The 17,899-nt window shown below is 43.3% G+C and overlaps 1 pseudogene; it reads left to right on the forward strand.

Moving 5' to 3' along the window:
* The first annotated feature begins 1,968 nt into the window (after positions 1–1,968).
* Positions 1,969–3,777, forward strand: LOC114152743 (GRAM domain-containing protein 4-like; annotated as a pseudogene).
* The last annotated feature ends 14,122 nt before the right edge of the window (positions 3,778–17,899 follow it).

A 17,899-nucleotide genomic window follows, 5' to 3' on the forward strand; every position in this document is an offset into this window, starting at 1 on the left:
TACAAACAAACAACAAAAAATTAAAAATAGCCAACACAAATAATTGCAATTGGAACAAGATGAAAGGGTGATCGCCGTCATGATGAACTCCCTTTAACTTTCTTTCTCTCAGGAACTCTTTTAATATTTATTTTAATCTTCAATCCCCACTTCGACCACTCGCCAGTGGACCAGCAATAGTTCTTTGGTTGGGGAGCCTTTTGATGTACAAAACAACCAATGTTCGTTGATGTGTTTGTCCCTTCTGTATTCCTTTGTGTCGTCTCTTTTCTTTTCCCGAATGATGGGTGTCAGAGGTTACTAGCACTTAACACCAGCAGCAGTAAGGTCATTTATCCTCATTCAGAAAGTTGCGTATCGTTCTCCTTGGTCTGTTGTTCTGTCGACTGCTGGACGAATTCCTCCCCGTCAGGATGAGTGTCCTCTGGAGGCTCCGGTACCCGTTTACACTGGCTGGCGTGAATCCACGTTGCCCGCTCTGTAACCTTAACAGTCGTAAGTGTGTCGAGCAGCACTTGAAACAGTTCCTACCAGCGCTTGGAGTTCCAATGCGTCCTCGGAAAGTCTTTCACCACGACCCAATCACCGGGTTTGATGGCATGTAGTGGAGTCTCGGCAGGACATGGCAATGCGTCTTTCACTGTCTGAAAAACTTGAGAAATCGCATTCGACAGGTTTTGACAGTAAGACAACTTTGCATCATCATGGAAGGAAGGAAGGACCTTTCTCTGAGGCCGTAAACCCAAGTTAGGAGGTTGGCCAAACAGGATTTCAAATGGACTGAGGTTAATCCTGGCTCTTCTTCGCATCCTCATATAAGTCAAAACGATTGGTAGGGCTTTAACCCATGACAGACCTGTTTCCTCACAGCATTTAGCTAGTTTGGTCTTTAAAATGCGCTCTGTGGGTGATACCCAGTGAGTTTTCAGAGTCGTACCTAAAACTTTCCCACTTCAGATAATGCAGCATTAACAAAGTGTGTGCCATTGTCACTGCTAATCCTGTCAGGAATACCCCATCGTGGAATCATTTCAGTCAGCAGAGCTTTAGTTACAGTGTGACTGTCCACAGGCTTTGATGGTAAAGCTTCCACCCATTTGCTAAACATGTCAACAAGATGCAGTCACAGAAGCAAAAACATTTTCAGATTTTATCGTAGAAACAGAAGCATTGTCATGTCGCCCCGCTATTTTCCCAAAATCATCCTTGCATCCAATCATTTGTTTAGCATTTTTCTGTCTTTCCCTACGATCATTTTCTTTCATCCAGCATTCCAGATATTCTTTATGTTTTCTCAAGATCAACAACTCTTAGTCTCCATCTGTTTTTTTCTCTTAATGTACTTTCTTTATGTTCAATTTCTCTTTGTACTCCTTTCAAAACAGTCAGTTTCAATGAACCACCCACAGGGAAAATACCACTTTTTACCGATTCATCCACACCATACACACTTTTTTCTCCATATTTAATTATCATACAGTCAAACATTTCACCCAGAGGAGGAGATTGCGTTCTGGAACCACGTAGACCCATTCTTCTTGAATTGGGTGGCTTATCCTCTTTAGACTGCAAACGTCTTTGCAGAATCCAACAAATCAGCTTTGTGGTCGCTCTGCCTCTTACTGCTCTAAGAGGGGCCTTTATTTCCGATAAAGGTCTTTAGGATTCTCTAAGGGTTTAGTTCCCTCAATTTAGAAAACCAAAACTCAAGAAAATACTTGCCTTATTTACCAATAAGGACTTTCACTAGGACTCTAACCTAGAAACCTGTGGTTCCTTTTTTTTCTCTTAACCCGGCTTGGGACTCGAACCCAAACATCTTGGGAGGGACTCTACCCCACCGCTCTTTTATTTATTTATTTTATATATTTTTAAATTTTTATTTCCTCTGGGACTTTAACCCAACTTTTCCTGTTAATACTGCCAATCTCTATTCCCCAGCGTGAAAGGGGAATAGAGATCCTTTAATACAGTGATGCCCAACCCCCGGGCAAGAAATAATTAAATATTTCCGTTTTATGTATTACTTGAGTCTGGAGGATCTATTGTTTTGAAAATCATTTAACCGGATTCTCTCGGTTACGTCTTGAGCGCCAACATTGAGCCCACAAGCAGCAAAATGAGTAAGAAACAGATCAGATGTCTTTGGAAAGTTTCTTAGCGAAGTGGAAAAGACCCAGAGAAGAGACAGGAAAATAGATTTACCCTGGTAGGTTATTCCCACATTGCAAGCCCGCTCAGCATAATGTGGTGACCAGCTCGTTAATGAGGCAATGAAGCTTCAACCTGCTTCGCCATGTAGAGACCAAGCACCCTGAGCATAAGCAACACTTATGCAACATAAGCCCACACAGTTTTCATAGAGACCAGGATCAACAGCAGCCGAAATGAGGATTAACAATCGCTTTAGAATTTTTAGGGAAAACCTCCGTTTCCACCAGAAGGCGATTGTGGAGAGGGAGGACCCACTAAGCCCCATGAAGATGACAAAAAACATGAGACGCCTTGAACGAGACTTCAGACCTGTGGCACACTTTTTTAGAAACTTGTCTGCTTTATTCAGCTGGCGCTCTGTGCACATGACTTTCTGTTTTTTCTGTGTCTACATGTGCACAGTGTGGTTTAGCTGGACCATTTTCTCCATCCTGCTCCTCTTGATTCTCCACCTTTCCATAAATTATCTAACTTCCAAAGGCTGGAGGATCCCGAGGAGCATCATACCCGACGTGTGAGCCAGGGGAACATCTAAAAGGCAACCCAGGTGTCTCCTCAAGAGGAGCCGTACAACTCTGGTCCCTAAGAGCTCGGATCTGGTGGAGCTGAGTAGAGTAGAAAACTGGAGGCCCATCTCTCTTAGCTCCACCATCCTGAGGCTCCTGTCTAAAATTCTCTGTGACAGACTGAGCGAAGCCTGCCCTGCCCACTCGTCACAGAAGGGCTTTACTAGGGGCGAGGGCTGTAGTAACCTGATGCTACTTGACGGTGTGGTGCGGAGGGCGGTTCGCCACAAGGAGACCCTCGCTGTGGTGTTTATTAATCTGGCGCGCGCGTTTGACTCAGTCTCACACCAGCACATTCGTGAGGTGCTGGAGCTGAGGAAGGTTGACGCTGGCATCTGCGACCTGATCAGCAACTCATACAAGCACGCCAGCTCCAGGGTACTCACCCACGGGGGGCGTACTCGGTCAATTACACTAAAGGTCGGAGTGAAACAGGGAGACCCAATGTCCCCTTTGCTTTTCAACCTCTGCCTGGACCCACTGCTCACATTTCTGGACCAGAGATACCCGACGTGTGAGCCAGGAGAACATCTAAAAGGCACAAGTGTCTTACAGATGTTCCACTTGGCTTTCGATTCTGCTCAGAAAACCCAGAAGCTTTTTGGAAACATGGCCGACATCCTTGAGAAGATAAAAAATCTGTGCATGTGGGTCCGGCCAGAGCTCACTGTAAAGATCTACGTGGGACTTTGGCTGGTTTTTATCTTCTCATGCGTGTTTCCATACCAGCTGCTGGGCTTTATCATAGGTGTTTCTGTAGGGATCAAGTTTTTCATCATTGACTTGATCTTTGAAAGGTTCCCGAAGCTGCGGCAGCGGTTTAACACCCCCTACAACTTCTGGACCAATTTACCCACTGACCTGCAGCTGAGGGAGCTCAGAAACACCTTCCTGAGCCAGACGAGAAGAAAGTGGCGGCTGATACCACAGCACAAAGAGAGGAGCTTTTCACGAGGCTTTCAACCTTCCGGAGAGTGAGCGGGTATGGAGAAGATAATTGGACTATTACTTTCCTGGGAAGAAGTCGGACATAGTTGTCTCTCAATTCCCTCAGGATGATGAGAGCGACTGGTTTTGGAAAGGTGTTTCAACTGATGGAGTGGCCCTCCTGGGGACTCTCTTGTTCTGCTGGGGGACTTCAACGCTCACGTGGGCAATGACAGTGAGACCTGGAGGGGCGTGGTTGAGAGGAACGCTCACCCCCGCCTCCCGATCTGAACTCGAGTGGTGTTCTGTTGTTGGACTTCTGTGCTCGTCACGGATTGTCCATAACAAACACCATGTTCAGGCTTAAGGGTGTCCATATGTGCACTTGGCACCAGGACGCCCTAGGCCCCAGTTTGATGATCGACTTTGTTGTCGTTTCATTGGACCTGTGGCCGTATGTCTTGGACACTCGGGTGAAGAGAGGTGCAGAGCTGTCCACTGACCACTACCTGGTGATAAGTCGGCTCCGGTGGTGGGGGAGGAAGCCGGTCAGACCTGGCAGGCCCAAACGTGTTGTGAGGGTCTGCTGGGAACGTCTGGCAGAATCCCCTGTGAGACGGAGCTTTAACTCCCATCTCCGGCAGAACTTTGAACAAGTTCCGGGGGAGATGGGGGACATTGAGTCTGAGTGGGCCATGTTTCATGCCTCCATTGTCAAGGCGGCTTATCGGAGCTATGGCCACAAGGTTGTCAGTGCCTGTCGCGGTGGCAACCCTCTAACCCGTTGGTGGACACCTTCGGTGAGGGATGCTGTCAGGCTGAAGAAGAAGTCCTATCAAGCCTTTGTGGCCTGTGGGACTCCGGAAGCAGCTGATGGGTACCAGTGGGTGAAGTGGCATGCGGCTCAGGTGGTTACTGAGGCAAAAACCTGGGTGTGAGAGGACTTTGGAGAGGCCATGGAGAAAGACTTCCGCACAGCTTCGAGGCGATTCTGGTGCACCATCCGGCATCTAAGGAGGGGCAAGCAGTACAGCACCATCACTGTTTATAGTGGGGATGGTGTGCTGCTGACCTCAACTTGGGACGTTGTGGGCCGGTGTGCAGAATACGTCGAAGACCTCCTCAATCCCACCAACATGAAAAAATAAAATAAAATAAATAACCCATTCTTTTCTATGTGTCTGTCAAATGTTCTTTCAATGCTTGTTTGGTCTTTTCAATGTGTCTGTCAAATGTTCATTCAATGTCTCACGGCTAGTGACCAGTCGGGTCACCATCTACCAGTTCACTCGGTCCTCTGGGCTGGGGCTCGCCATCCAAGTTCTGGAGAGGATGATCTTGACCTGGAACAAGGCCAAAGTAAAGCATCTTAAAATACAGGATGCTAATATCAATAAAGCTTAAGCTACAATTCAAAGAGATATTTCATCATTTCTCAAGTTTTTTCCACGTTGTACAACAATATTCAAGTTATTAGAGTTCAATATTACCAACACATCAGTAAAACTAAAGAAATTAGCTTATATGTGGTAATACACACACACACACAGATATATATATATACACACACACACACACATATATATATATATATATATACACACACACACATATATATATATATATATGGGCCAATGAAGTGCATCTATAACACTATATTTAACATCAGAATGTGGATTAGAAGCTCACATTAGCTCTGACCTACTCAGAACAGAAAGTTCCCAAGCAATGCTAACAGAAAAGCACATTACAGCACCATGAACCATGAATTAGCACCGTTGAAATATTAGAACATGTGCTAATAGAAAAATAAGTGCAACTACATAGATAAAATACAACATACACAATAATAATAATAAAAAATCTTACAATACAATTTTATTTTTATTACATTTGATCAGTTACTCGGTATTTTATCCAAATTTCAGCGAATTTACTGAGCCAACTGCCAAGCGCGTGCTTGGCAGTTGGCTCACCGATGCTCCGATGCTACACGACGCTACAAGGGGATTTTTCCGGGCTTCAGCCGCTCACAAGGGAAGCTTTCTGAGATTTAATAAAAACGGATTTACTATTTTGAATGATATATTTTGCAAATCTATTTTAACGTTGTTTTTTCTTACCGATTTCCAAGAGTCTGTCAAATTTGACTGATGTGAAATCACACTGTGCCAGCTATTGGTTGTTTAATCCGTCACTAAAAGCAATCACCAAAAGCATATGTCAAAGTTTGTAAAGATTTTTAGAAGTTTTTATCTATATTTATGAACATATTTATTAACTTATTTTTTTAACTTTATTACTTTTTAACTCTTACTGTATAATAAGACATGAAATCTATTTATACTTTTTAATCTTGTAGAAGACATTAAATCAACATCTATTAATTATTTACTTGTGTTTTTAACACTGGGTTACAGTTGGGATTCCCCCCTGGAGGAGTTGGAACAAGTGGCTGGGGAGAGGGAAGTCTGGGCCACCCTTTTTAAACTGCTACCCCCACGACCCAACCCTGGATAAAGTGGAAGAAAATGGATGGATGGATGGATGGATGGATGGATGGAGTAAAAATATTGTAGCGATAGTAAAAATAAGTAGTAAATTCAAGTCTAGGATTCCTGTATAAACCCTGTTTTATGGCACATTTCAGCAACAAGGTAGTTCTTGGTGCAGGCCCAGGTAGAGCAGCCTGCGCCGCTCCACATTCCTCCTCTTCCTCACTCACACATGGATCAGATTTTCTCATTTAATCTGGTGATAAAATAATTTAAACCTATAATTTAAACTGTTCAGCTACCTGACGGGCCGCCGCGTCAGCGAGGCGTGCCAACTCGCCCAGAGGGAAGGTGAGAGGAGCGGACAGAACCTCGGGTTCTGATGGAGACCGGCAGAACCTGATAGTGAATTTAAACTGGAGCTATAAACAGTGTTTGGCAAATGAGTGTGTGTACCCATGGTGATGTGTGTGTTTAGGCGACCACCGCCTGGCCCTGCTGCTGTCACAGGCCTCCGGCTTGCGGTTCTGCCGCCAGCTGTTGGACCTGCAGCTGGCCGACTGGAGCCGGACACTACACTACACTACAAGGTGTATTTGACTGGTTCAGGTATCAAGATAACGGTAATATTCCTGAGAATACTCTGGAAGTCTAAAAATCAACACTTGTATTACTGAGAAAGAACAAATACATATGGCACACAGTGAAAAAATACTAAATAAAAATAATAAATTCTAATAGAATACATTACGTAATGTGGATTTTCTTTAAAAGCATCCAGTGGAAACATAGAACCTCTAGCAATTCACAATACAGGTTCTGACCAATTACTGGACCAAATTTCATTCCAAAAACCTGAACCATAGACATTTTAGAAAGGTATTGGTTGATAAAATTCCAGGCAAACATTCCAAATGTGCCATTTTTGGACATTTTGGCACCAATTACAAATTTCTCTCTTTTTTTAAATTTATTTTTTCCCCAACCTATATCTTGCTATAAATATTATTTGCAAAATAATAACAGTGATTTTTTTTTTGTAAACAATATAATAGTGAATTAGTACTAAAAAGCACAGTCCTGGGCGCTCTGGTTATAGAAGCATTGAGTCAGAAAACCAAATATACAGGGGAGATTTTCTGCAGCCCATTGGTTGATTTGGGTGATTGACACATCTAACAGCCAATAGAATCAGGTTGATTACAAAATCCCATAGCAACATCATTCACCAATCCTAAACGAAACGCATTTGCGTAAACGACCGGAAAGCTCCAGCTAACAAAGAAAGTCGTTTGAGTATAGAGGCGGTATCTATGGAGACAGAAAATTTGAAAATGGTGAGAAATCACATCAGTGTGACACAAGAACAACAGATTACAGTACCTGAGTGGAAATATTTACTCTAACATGGATTATGACCACGAAACGGCAAAGGTAGAACTGAATTTATGTTTTATGGGTACAGAGTCATACAAAGGGCTACCAGTTTGATAAACTCTTCTGAAATAACAAATTTGCTCAGTTTGCATGTAGTATACTAGAAATGTCCTTAATCCAATAATCTGTCATATTTTACATTAGAACGGGATTTACCAGAAAGACTGAACTGATTCAGACTTACAGAAGGTTATAACAATGTAAATGTAAAACAAGCGTCATGAAATAAGTGCCATGAATCAATTAATTGTATGATCAGTTAAAACAAACTTAATAATTTCCATTTGCCTGATTTATTGTTTTTCTATTTCTGCCTAAATATGGATGATGAAAGTTTTCAGTCTGGAGTTTTGGTCTCAACCAGATCTTTTTTTGAAGGATAATTTAGTTTATAGAGACTTAATAATCCTTTTTATTTGTTGTTTCTGTTGTTTTATTTATTTTGGTTATTTAAAAGGTCTTCCAGTTCCAGTATTGAATCTTCATTAGAATTTAAAGTTTATTGACAAATGAGAATCTGTTCTTGCATTGTTATACCATTGCCATTGTACAACAATATTACCGTTTATCACAATAACTTCTGGGACAATTTATTGTCCTGTAACATTTGTTGTTGTGACCAGGGGCACAACTACATACTTTCTGAGGTGTATGCGAACATGTCATCGCATGTCATAATTTAATATATATTTGAGCCAAAGAGCCACTTCTGTTAGACTGTGTCTAGAACCGCCTGTGGGCTGCAGGTCTGAGGCTTTTTGTTAGCATGTTTTCTATCGTTCTTATAGCTTGATAGGAAGCCTGATCCAAACTGGCAACCCACATTAATAAAATGGTGAAATAATATTAACCACAAAACACTGTATTTATAAAAGATATCAAAAAATGTTCCTACACAATCCTAACAAACGTTTTTAATGTTGAAAAAAATAAACGGTTTCTCTTCACAATATTTATTTATTTACTATTAATCTATTTGTATGATTTGTTCTTTAAATCGCCATTTATATTATTTTTAGGTCTCAGGAAATGACTGAGGGATGAAGAGACTAATGTCTGGTTCTTTAGGTTCTGACGGGTCTGCGGTTCCTCTCCTGACCCATTCTGTCTGATATCAAACAACCCACTGTGCGCCACTGAATATCGCCGACACATTTTTTAATGCCCCTATTAAACTTCACTCTGGTTGTTTAGCCTGGAATGTGTGTCTTCCTACTACCGTCTGAGTTTTTGTCAGAGGTTTTGCTTCTAAGGTTTTATCGGGTGGACATTTTAAAAAGACGCGGGTTGGTAGCAGCTCACCGCGCCTGCGTAGCAACCGTCTCTAGGTAACCATGACAACAGCGTCAGTTCGTGGGGAGGCGAGGAGGAGGTTCGTATTTAGGTCCCGAAACGACAATTTAGCTGACCCTAATATTTCCTCTGTTTTGTTTTGGTCGTTATTATTACACTTATTGTCGAGATGTGTGTGATAGGTGTGTCTATCAGACATTTATAGCAATACGGAATAAATCGCGTTGGACAACAACAACCGCCTGTCATTTTAGCCTAGCTTAAGCTAACCTGAATATTTACAACTCTCTTGTTGCTACACTGACATTACTTACCTTCTGTCTTTCAACCACTTTGAAAAGCTTTTCTTCGTCTCTCTAACATCTTTATTCCTCCCCCTCTTCCGTTTTCTGTTTTGTGCCCTGGTGTTTTATCTGCCGCCCCATCTTTAGCTCCCTGTAGTCGAGAGCATTACTACAATTCAAATTTAAAAGGAAAAAAAAAACGCGCCTCAGCTCGTTCTCGAAGGGCCGCTGCTCGAGCTACATGGGAGGGGAGAGCGGCTGGCAGGAGGGGAGGGCCGCCTGATCAGTGCTGTTCCTCAGTTATTGATCATTTCATACACAAACTGCTGTTAAGTACATAAAATGCTGACTAGAAAAAAAAAATCCCCACATCGTTTTTGCGCCCCGTCTAGTGCAGCGCCCCCTTTGCGTTGCACACACTGCATACCCGCTTTTTGAGCCACTGGAGGTGACAGACCTATGCAACAGTAAACATTGAGACTTTTCTTTAACAACCAAGGTTTTTCTTCAGTGTTAACAGGGTCTTGCAGTGGACTGTTGGGATATTTTTGTTTTTTCCGTTGTGGTTGTGTCCGTACTCCAGATTTCACCGTAGGTCTTTTATTTTGTTGTGAAATAATAAAGTCCAGTCTTTTTCTAAGTTAGAAAAAGAACTTAGAAATTCGTTAGAAATTCTAACGAATGCCAGACTGACCTCGACATCCGTTGTTAGGCATGTATAAAACCAGCCCGTCCCTGGTGTTGGTGGACAGTGTCCTCTTGCGTTTGTCTGCTTTAGGTGTTTTAATCATTGATGTTCCAATCAGAAATGTCCTCCAGTGTGTTTTTAAAAAATCAGTAAATCTATCTACTCTATGGACCCTTGAAACCTCTTCATCAGCTGAGATACTTTCTGTAGACACAAGGCTTTCACTCCACATCCTGTTCAGTCTGCTGAATTCATCACAAGTGGCAGCAAAACAACTGAATGATCATCAGGGAAATATTGACTGCCACAATGAATACTTTTACACTTTTATAAACGTACAAATGTGTCTACAATCATTTTTAGTTTCATCATTGTGAGGTATTTGTGTAGATTTAAAAAAAAACAACAACAAAAGTAACGAAAAGCAACCAAAACTGATTGTGTAAAACTGTGGGGCTGTGGAAACTTTCTGGTGTAGATATGAAGCCGAACAAACGCAGACTGAACCAACAAGGAAACCTTGATGTCAGGCGACTGATGAGAAACACAGAAACAGAACATTTCCTCCTTAAGGCCACAGGAACAGGTCCTACTGTATCAGGTGAATTCAGCAGAGAAACCAAAACATGAAAACCAGTCAGTGCAGATTGAACATTTCCCTGTTTCACAGTCACAGAAAATACAGACTTGATCCACATTTACATTAATGTATCCAAAACTAAAGATATGTTCACTGACTTTTGTAAATCCCAATCCAACAGCATTACCCGCACAAACATTCATGACTTTTCAAATTGAAATTGTAACAGATTATAAATTATTGGGAAGTGTTATTAATAAGCTGAGCTTTGAAAGAAACAGGGATGCAGTGTGTAAAATGCTACAGCAGTGATACTTATTTTAAGGAAACAATCGTTTTAAAGTTTGTAATTTATTAATTTTATTGGATCTGTTCTTATTGATTTGGTTTGGTGGTGTTGTTCATAAGAGAAGACGACTCTTATGTCTCTGTATTGTAATAAATATTAGTGTCTTTATAAAATAAAAATCAGGAGGGTTAGGGTGAGAACTGTCCATATAGCACCGTGGAAGAAATGTTTGAAGGCTTGTGCATAAATCAAGATGTATTTGAATCAGAATTTAAACGATTTAGTAGGAATGGTGTTGAAAAGGCAAATTAAAGAAATCTGGATTAATCCATATAGTAGACCGCTGTTAAAAGCTTGGAATGCAAATATTGATATCCAATATCGTGTTGATACATATGCATGTTGTGTTTATATTGTATCTTACATGTCAAAAATTTAACGTGAAATTGGTTTTCATCTAGGAAATGGACAAAAAGAGAAGCAGCCAAAGAAGGAAATGTTTGTGCTAAAGAAGCTTTAAAGAGATTTGATAGAGTCTATTTGCATAACCGTGATGTTTGTGCTCAGGAAGCAGTGTATAGACTCACCAACATGCATTTAAAGGAGTTTTCTCGGAGCGTTATTTTTATTCCAACTGGTGATAATATTGTGAAAATGAGTTTTCCCATTTCTGTTTTGAGACAAAAGCTACATCACAGGGTCTTACCCCAAAAGACATGTGGATGACTGGTATAGTTGACCGCTATAAGAATAGGCCGAATGATAATATGTTTAATAATATGTTAAGTTGGCTTCAGATTATAGCGTTTTGACAAAACTTGAGAAATGTAGAAATGCAATAAAGTTGAATAATGACTTTGGGTTTATTGCAAAAGAATTTGGACAAAACCAGCAGCTGTTCGATATGCGCGTTTCTCTGAAACAAAAGAGCCAGAAAAGTTTTACCAAAGCATAATGCAGTTATTTCTACCTTATCGCTTTGATAGTGAACTCAAGCCTTCAAGTTGTGCAACCTTTGGTGAGTTTTACAGAACTGGTTTGTTTGGATTTGTTGATGAAACAAAACATTCAGTAAAGTCTGTTGTATATTTAAGTAGGAGTGATTTTGAGTTGGAATCTGTGGACAATGTTACTGGTGATGTAATGCTGGAAGACGATGGGCTGAATGGTGTTCTGAGGTTGAACTGGAACGCTTGGAGTGTGTGGTATTACAAAAAGGAAGACAAATAGAAAACAGTGATCAGGAACAAATCCCTGATTTAAGTCTGCAGTGTAAAGACGTTTCATTATTTGAGAAAAATAAATTAGAAGAACTGAAAGCCTTGCATTGATTAGATCTTTGAATGAAAAACAGTTCTCTGTTTTTGTTTTTAATTAAATCAGGCAGTATTGTTTAGCCAAGCTTAATGGAATAAATCCTTAACCACTGCACATTTGTATTACAGGTGGTGCTGGCACAGGAAAAAATCATTTAATCAGGGCAATTGAATATGCATCAAAACGTTTCTTGTCGACTGTGAGTCGATAGTTGCTTATCAAAAGTGTTGTTATTGGGTAAAGGAGCACATGTTGTGTAAAAATGTGATGGCTGATATCTGACATCCAGGAGATGAGTTATTGTCACTTCCTGTTTAGTAGTGAAAGATTAGCAAGAACTTCCTGTAGGGTTTGATAGACATGATGTGTTGTTATGAAGAGTTAGATGATCCCATTTGATCATACACACAGTGAAGAAGTAGGGATCAAACAATAATTTCAGTATTTTCTGAGAGACTTCATCATCATGTCATTTATGTCACTTATATATGAATCAAAGTGTAAAAGTAAGAAATCCAGCAGAAAAAACAGGTGACTTCCTGTTGGAAGTGGGAGGGGCAGAGGTTATGTCATCAGTTAACCATGTGAATGTGATGAGGGCTGGTCTATAATGAGACATAGAAAGTCTGATGCAGCTCTGACTTTGTATGTGGAAGTTATTGCACCTTGATGTTTTATGGCAAATAGTCAGACTTTGACACTAAGCCACGCCCACATGAAAAATCCTGTGATAACTGTTTGACCTTCAGTGCCTCAAGGTTATGCTGAGTGATTCTGAAGTCCGTATCTCAAAAGCTGTAGGACGAGTTCGATCAGATGAGACGTCTATAAAAAAGAGGAAATGGCGGCTTTGATCCAAAATGACCGTCTTCCTGTTGAGTTTGGACCATGGCTCCAAGAGCCGTTTTTGTAGGTCCTGACCAGATACACATGTGTACCAAGTTTCATAAGTCTGGGTTGAAGCATGGCTTGGAGCTGATGTTTTAAAAACTTCTAGGGGGCGCTGTAGATAAATTAGGCCACGCCCACCAAGGATTCTTATGGATTCCTGTCTGGGGCTGGATAAGGATCCATCCCAGTAAGTTTGGTGCAGCTCAGTCGAAACATGTGGAATCTAGAGCCAAACATATGGCAATGGTGTTACAGGTCACTTCGCCACGCCGCCACGCCCGCCTACTCCATCAAAACCAGTCAGGGTTGGAATACACAACCACTTATACCACCGCAGGTACGGAAAACCACAAACGCAAAAATTCTAATTTGTAGAAATCTACTGTTAATCTCTTCATGTTAAATAAAAAAATATTACTTAATATTTAAGTATTTAGTCATTATTTCAGCTTGACTCATTCAGAACTGTTCTGATCGTTTCCATAGCAACAATCAGAAGCAAGACCTTGCCCCAGAAGTCCAGTGAGCTCACTGATGAGGTCATAGATGACATCATGTACATCACAATAGATCAAAGAAGTTCTAAAGATTTAATGTGTTGCCTCCAACATTGAGCTCACAGAGTTTTCAGAGAGACCAGGAACAACGGCAGCCAAGATGAAGATCCGCGATCGCCTTAGAGCGTTTAGGGAAAAACGTAGTTTCCACCCAAAGGCGATTGTGGAGAGGGAGGACCCACTAAGCCCCATAAAGATCACAAAGAACATGAGACGCCTTGAACGAGACTTCAGACCTGTGGCACACCTTTCTAAAAACCTGTCTGCTTTGTCCAGCTGGCACTCTGTGTACATGACAGCCTGTTTTTTCTGTCTGTACATGTGCACAGTGTGGTTTAGCTGGACATTTTCCTCCATCGTGCTCCTCGGGATTCTCCAACTTTCCATAAATTATTTAATTACCAAAGGCTGGAGGATCCCGGGGAGCATCATACCCGACATGTGTGAGCCAGGGGAACATCTGAAAGGCACAAGTGTCTTACAGATGGTTCACTTGGCTTTCAATTCTGCTCAGAAAACCCAGGAGCTTTTTGGAAACATGGCCGACACGCTTGAGAAGATCAAAAATCTGTGCATTTGGGTCCGGCCAGAGCCCACAGTAAAGATCTACGTGGGACTCTGGCTGGTTTTGATCTTCTCATGCGTGTTGCCATGCCAGCTGCTGGGTTTTATCCTAGGTGTTTCTGTAGGGATCAAGATTTTCATCATTGACTTTATCTTTGAAAGGTTCCCGAAGCTGCGGCAGCGGTTTAACACCCCCTACAACTTCTGGGCTAGTTTACCCACCGACCTGCAGCTGAGGGAGCCCAGAAACACCTGGTGGAGCAGATGGATTGCCACGGCAAGGGCCCGATGGAGCTCGGCCCGAAGGAGCATTTCTAATGCTCTTCTCGGTGCCAGAGAGAGGCGTTTTCTCCCTCAACGCTCTCGATTCATTGGGACCTTCCAAAAGTGGCGATGTCGGGTTAGGAGAAGGTAGCGGACAAAAGTGTGCCCCAGGTCTGTCTGGACGACGGCAGCAACTAGTTTTGGAAAGGCGTTTCAACGGCAAGGAAGAACCGGCGGATGTCTGTGGGAAAAGGTAAGAAATGAAATCACACCTGACGTTACAGTTTCTCCAGCCCCTCCTCTTCAACATGATCAAGGATCTTTTGGAGAGGAGCTAAAAATAACAAATTCGGAAGATAAAAAAATCCCAGAACAAATCATAATTGACCATTTGAGGCTGGAGAAATCTGACTGGGACTGAACACTTATCCCGATGTGTTCAGTTAAATTAAATTATTAGATTGAAAGGTTAAAAGATTTGACAGGTTTCCTGTTTGCAGGTTTCTCTCCGGGTGCTCCGGCTTCCTGCCACAGTCTGAAATTGAGACTGTTTAGTTAATTGGTTTCTAAATTTTGCTTAGGTGTGATTTCTTTTCTTTTCTTTTCTTTTAATAAGACATTTGCCTGGGTCTGAGTTCCTGCCTGGGTTCTTTTGTCTTTATGGGGTTTGCATTTTCCCCAAGTGCATTAGTGGGTTCTCTCCGGCTTCATCCCAGAGTCCAACAAAATGACTGTTGGTTGATTTGGCTTGTCTAGTTGACCTTTGCCCCCTCTCTTCAAAAAGTAGTTTCCTGTTTGCAGGTTTCTCTCCGGGTACTCCGGCTTCCTGCCACAGTCTAAAATCACGACTTTAGTTAATTGGTCTCTATATTCTGCTAAGGTGTGATTAAAACATTTCTTTTGTTTTCTAAAATGTGGATTGCCACAGCAAGATGGCTGCCCCTTGCTGTGGTAATCCATCTGCTCAGGAAGGTGTTTCTGGGCTTCCTAAGCTGCAGGTCGGTGGGTAAATTAGCCCAGAAGGTATAGGGGGTGTCAAACCGCTGCCGCAGCTTCGGGAACCCAGCCTTGGCTCTTCTGTCTTCATGGGGATTGAATGTTCTCCAAGTGGGGCCAAAACTATCCATCCATCCAGCAAGGGGGCAACGTTGGTGGTGCAGGAGACGAATCCCTGAAGGCCGGTCCGGCGGACAATGTCGGCGCAGGGGCCGGACCACCAGGAGGCGACGAGGGAGCTCTGGGACCACCTGGAGGCGTCAAGGGAGCCCTGGGACCACCTGGAGGCGACGAGGGAGCTCTGGGACCACCTGGAGTCGTCAAGGGAGCCCTGGGACCACCTGGAGTCGTCGAGGGAGCCCTGGGACCACCTGGAGTCGTCGAGGGAGCCCTGGGACCACCTGGAGGCGTCGAGGGAGCCCTGGGACCACCTGGAGTCGTCGAGGGAGCCCTGGGACCACCTGGAGGCGTCGAGGGAGCCCTGGGACCACCTGGAGGCGTCGAGGGAGCCCTGGGACCACCTGGAGTCGTCGAGGGAGAATCGGAGGGAGCACCAGGAGGCGGAAAATCGGAGGGCCTTCCATTGAGGAAGCTGAGCCTGGGGACTCTGGGTTGGGCTCTTCAATCTCTGGGGATGAGGTCGCCGAGGTGCTTAAAAAGCTCCTCGGTGGCAGGGCCCCGAGGGTGGATGAGATTCGTCCGGAGTTCCTTAAGGCTCTGAATGTTGTAGGGTTGTGTTGGCTGACGCGACTCTGCAATATTGCATGGACATCGGGGGCAGGTCCCCTGGATTGGCAGATTGGGGTGGTGGTCCCCCTGTTCAAAAAGGGGGACCGGGGGTGTGCTCCAATTACAGGAGTGTCACATTCTTAAACCTCCCTGGCAAGGTCTATTCAGGGGTCTTGGAGAGGAGGTTCTATCGGATAGTTGAACCTCGGATTCAGGAAGAGCAATGTGGTTTTCGTCCTGGTCGTGCAACACTGGACCAGCCAAGGTGTTGAGGGGATCCTTTTTGGTGGCCTTAGGATCACGTCTCTGCTTTTTGTGGATGATGTGGTCCTATTGGCTTCATCAGGTCGTGATCTGCAGCTCTCACTGAAGCGGTTTGCAGCCGAGTGTGAAGCGGCCGGGATGAAGATCAGTGCCTCCAAATCTGAGTCCATGGTCTTCAGCCAGAAAAGGGTAGAGTGCCTTCTCCGGGTCGGGGGTGGAGGGGTGGGAGTAGGAGGTGTCCTGCCCCAAGTGGAGGAGTTCAAGTATCTCGAGATCTTGTTCACGATTGAGGGAGAAGAAGGGAGCGGGAGATCAACCGGTACAAGCGGGCGCTGTACCGGTTTGTCGTGGTGAAGAGAGAGCTGAGTGAAAAAGCGAAGCTCTCGATTTACCGGTCGATCTACGTTCCAACCCTCATCTACGGTCATGAGCTTTGGGTCATGACCGATAGAACGAGATCACAGATACAAGCGGCCGAAATGGGTTTTCTCCGTAGGTTGTCTGGGCTCTCCCTTAGAGATAGGGTGAGAAGCTCAGTCATCCGGGAGGGACTCAGAGTAGAGCCGCTGCTCCTTCACATCGAGAGGAGCCAGTTGAGGTGGCTTGGGCATCTGGTCAGGATGCCTCCTGGACGCCTCCCTGGTGAGGTGTTCCGGGCACGTCCCACCGGGAGGAGGCCCCGAGGAAGACCCAGGACACACTGGAGGGACTATGTCTCTCGGCTGGCCTGGGAACGCCTCGGGATTCCCCTGGAGGAACTGGAACAAGTGGCTGGGGAGAGGGAAGTCTGGTCCTCCCTTTTTAAGATCCTACCCCCAACCTACCTACCTACCTACCTACCTACCTACCTACCTACCTACCTACCTACCTACCTTGGATGGATGGATGGATGGATGGATGGATGGATGGATGGATGGAGTAAAAATATTGTAGTGATAGTAAACATAGGTAGTAAATTCAAGTCTAGGATTCCTGTATAAAGCCTGTTTTACGGCACATTTCAGCAACAGCAGTTCTTGTTGCTTTACATCACAAGTCATAGAAATAAATAACAAAGATATTTATCATTTTTAATCTGTTCTTCAGGTTCAAAATGTTTTTCTATCCTTTTATTTTCACAATTTCATGGAACGTCTGTAGAAATGTGATTATAAATGCTAACATTAGCATTAGCTGCTACATGTTTAGCATTGAGGCTATTTTAGGCTAGGATAGCTTTCTGACAGGCTAACTGCTTTTAGCACAACTTGAACACACTGGTCTCTCCCAGCATCCAATCAGATCGTGGCGCCGCAGGCCCAGGTAGAGCAGCCTGCGCCCCTCCTCACTCCTCCTCTTCCTCACTCACACATTGATCAGATTGTCTCATTTAATTTGGTGATAAAATAATTTAAACCGGAAGAATCAAATTCACATTTATTATCATTTATTATCATTGATTATTATTATTGTTATTAACTAGTATTGTTTGTTTTGATCGGAGCTTTTCTCCACCAGGTGGCTTCAGAATAATTAAGATGTAATAATTTAGATTTTTTTGCATT

The sequence above is a fragment of the Xiphophorus couchianus genome, chromosome 11 (genome assembly GCF_001444195.1).
Source record: "Xiphophorus couchianus chromosome 11, X_couchianus-1.0, whole genome shotgun sequence".
In the NCBI taxonomy this organism is placed as follows: Eukaryota; Metazoa; Chordata; class Actinopteri; order Cyprinodontiformes; family Poeciliidae; genus Xiphophorus; species Xiphophorus couchianus.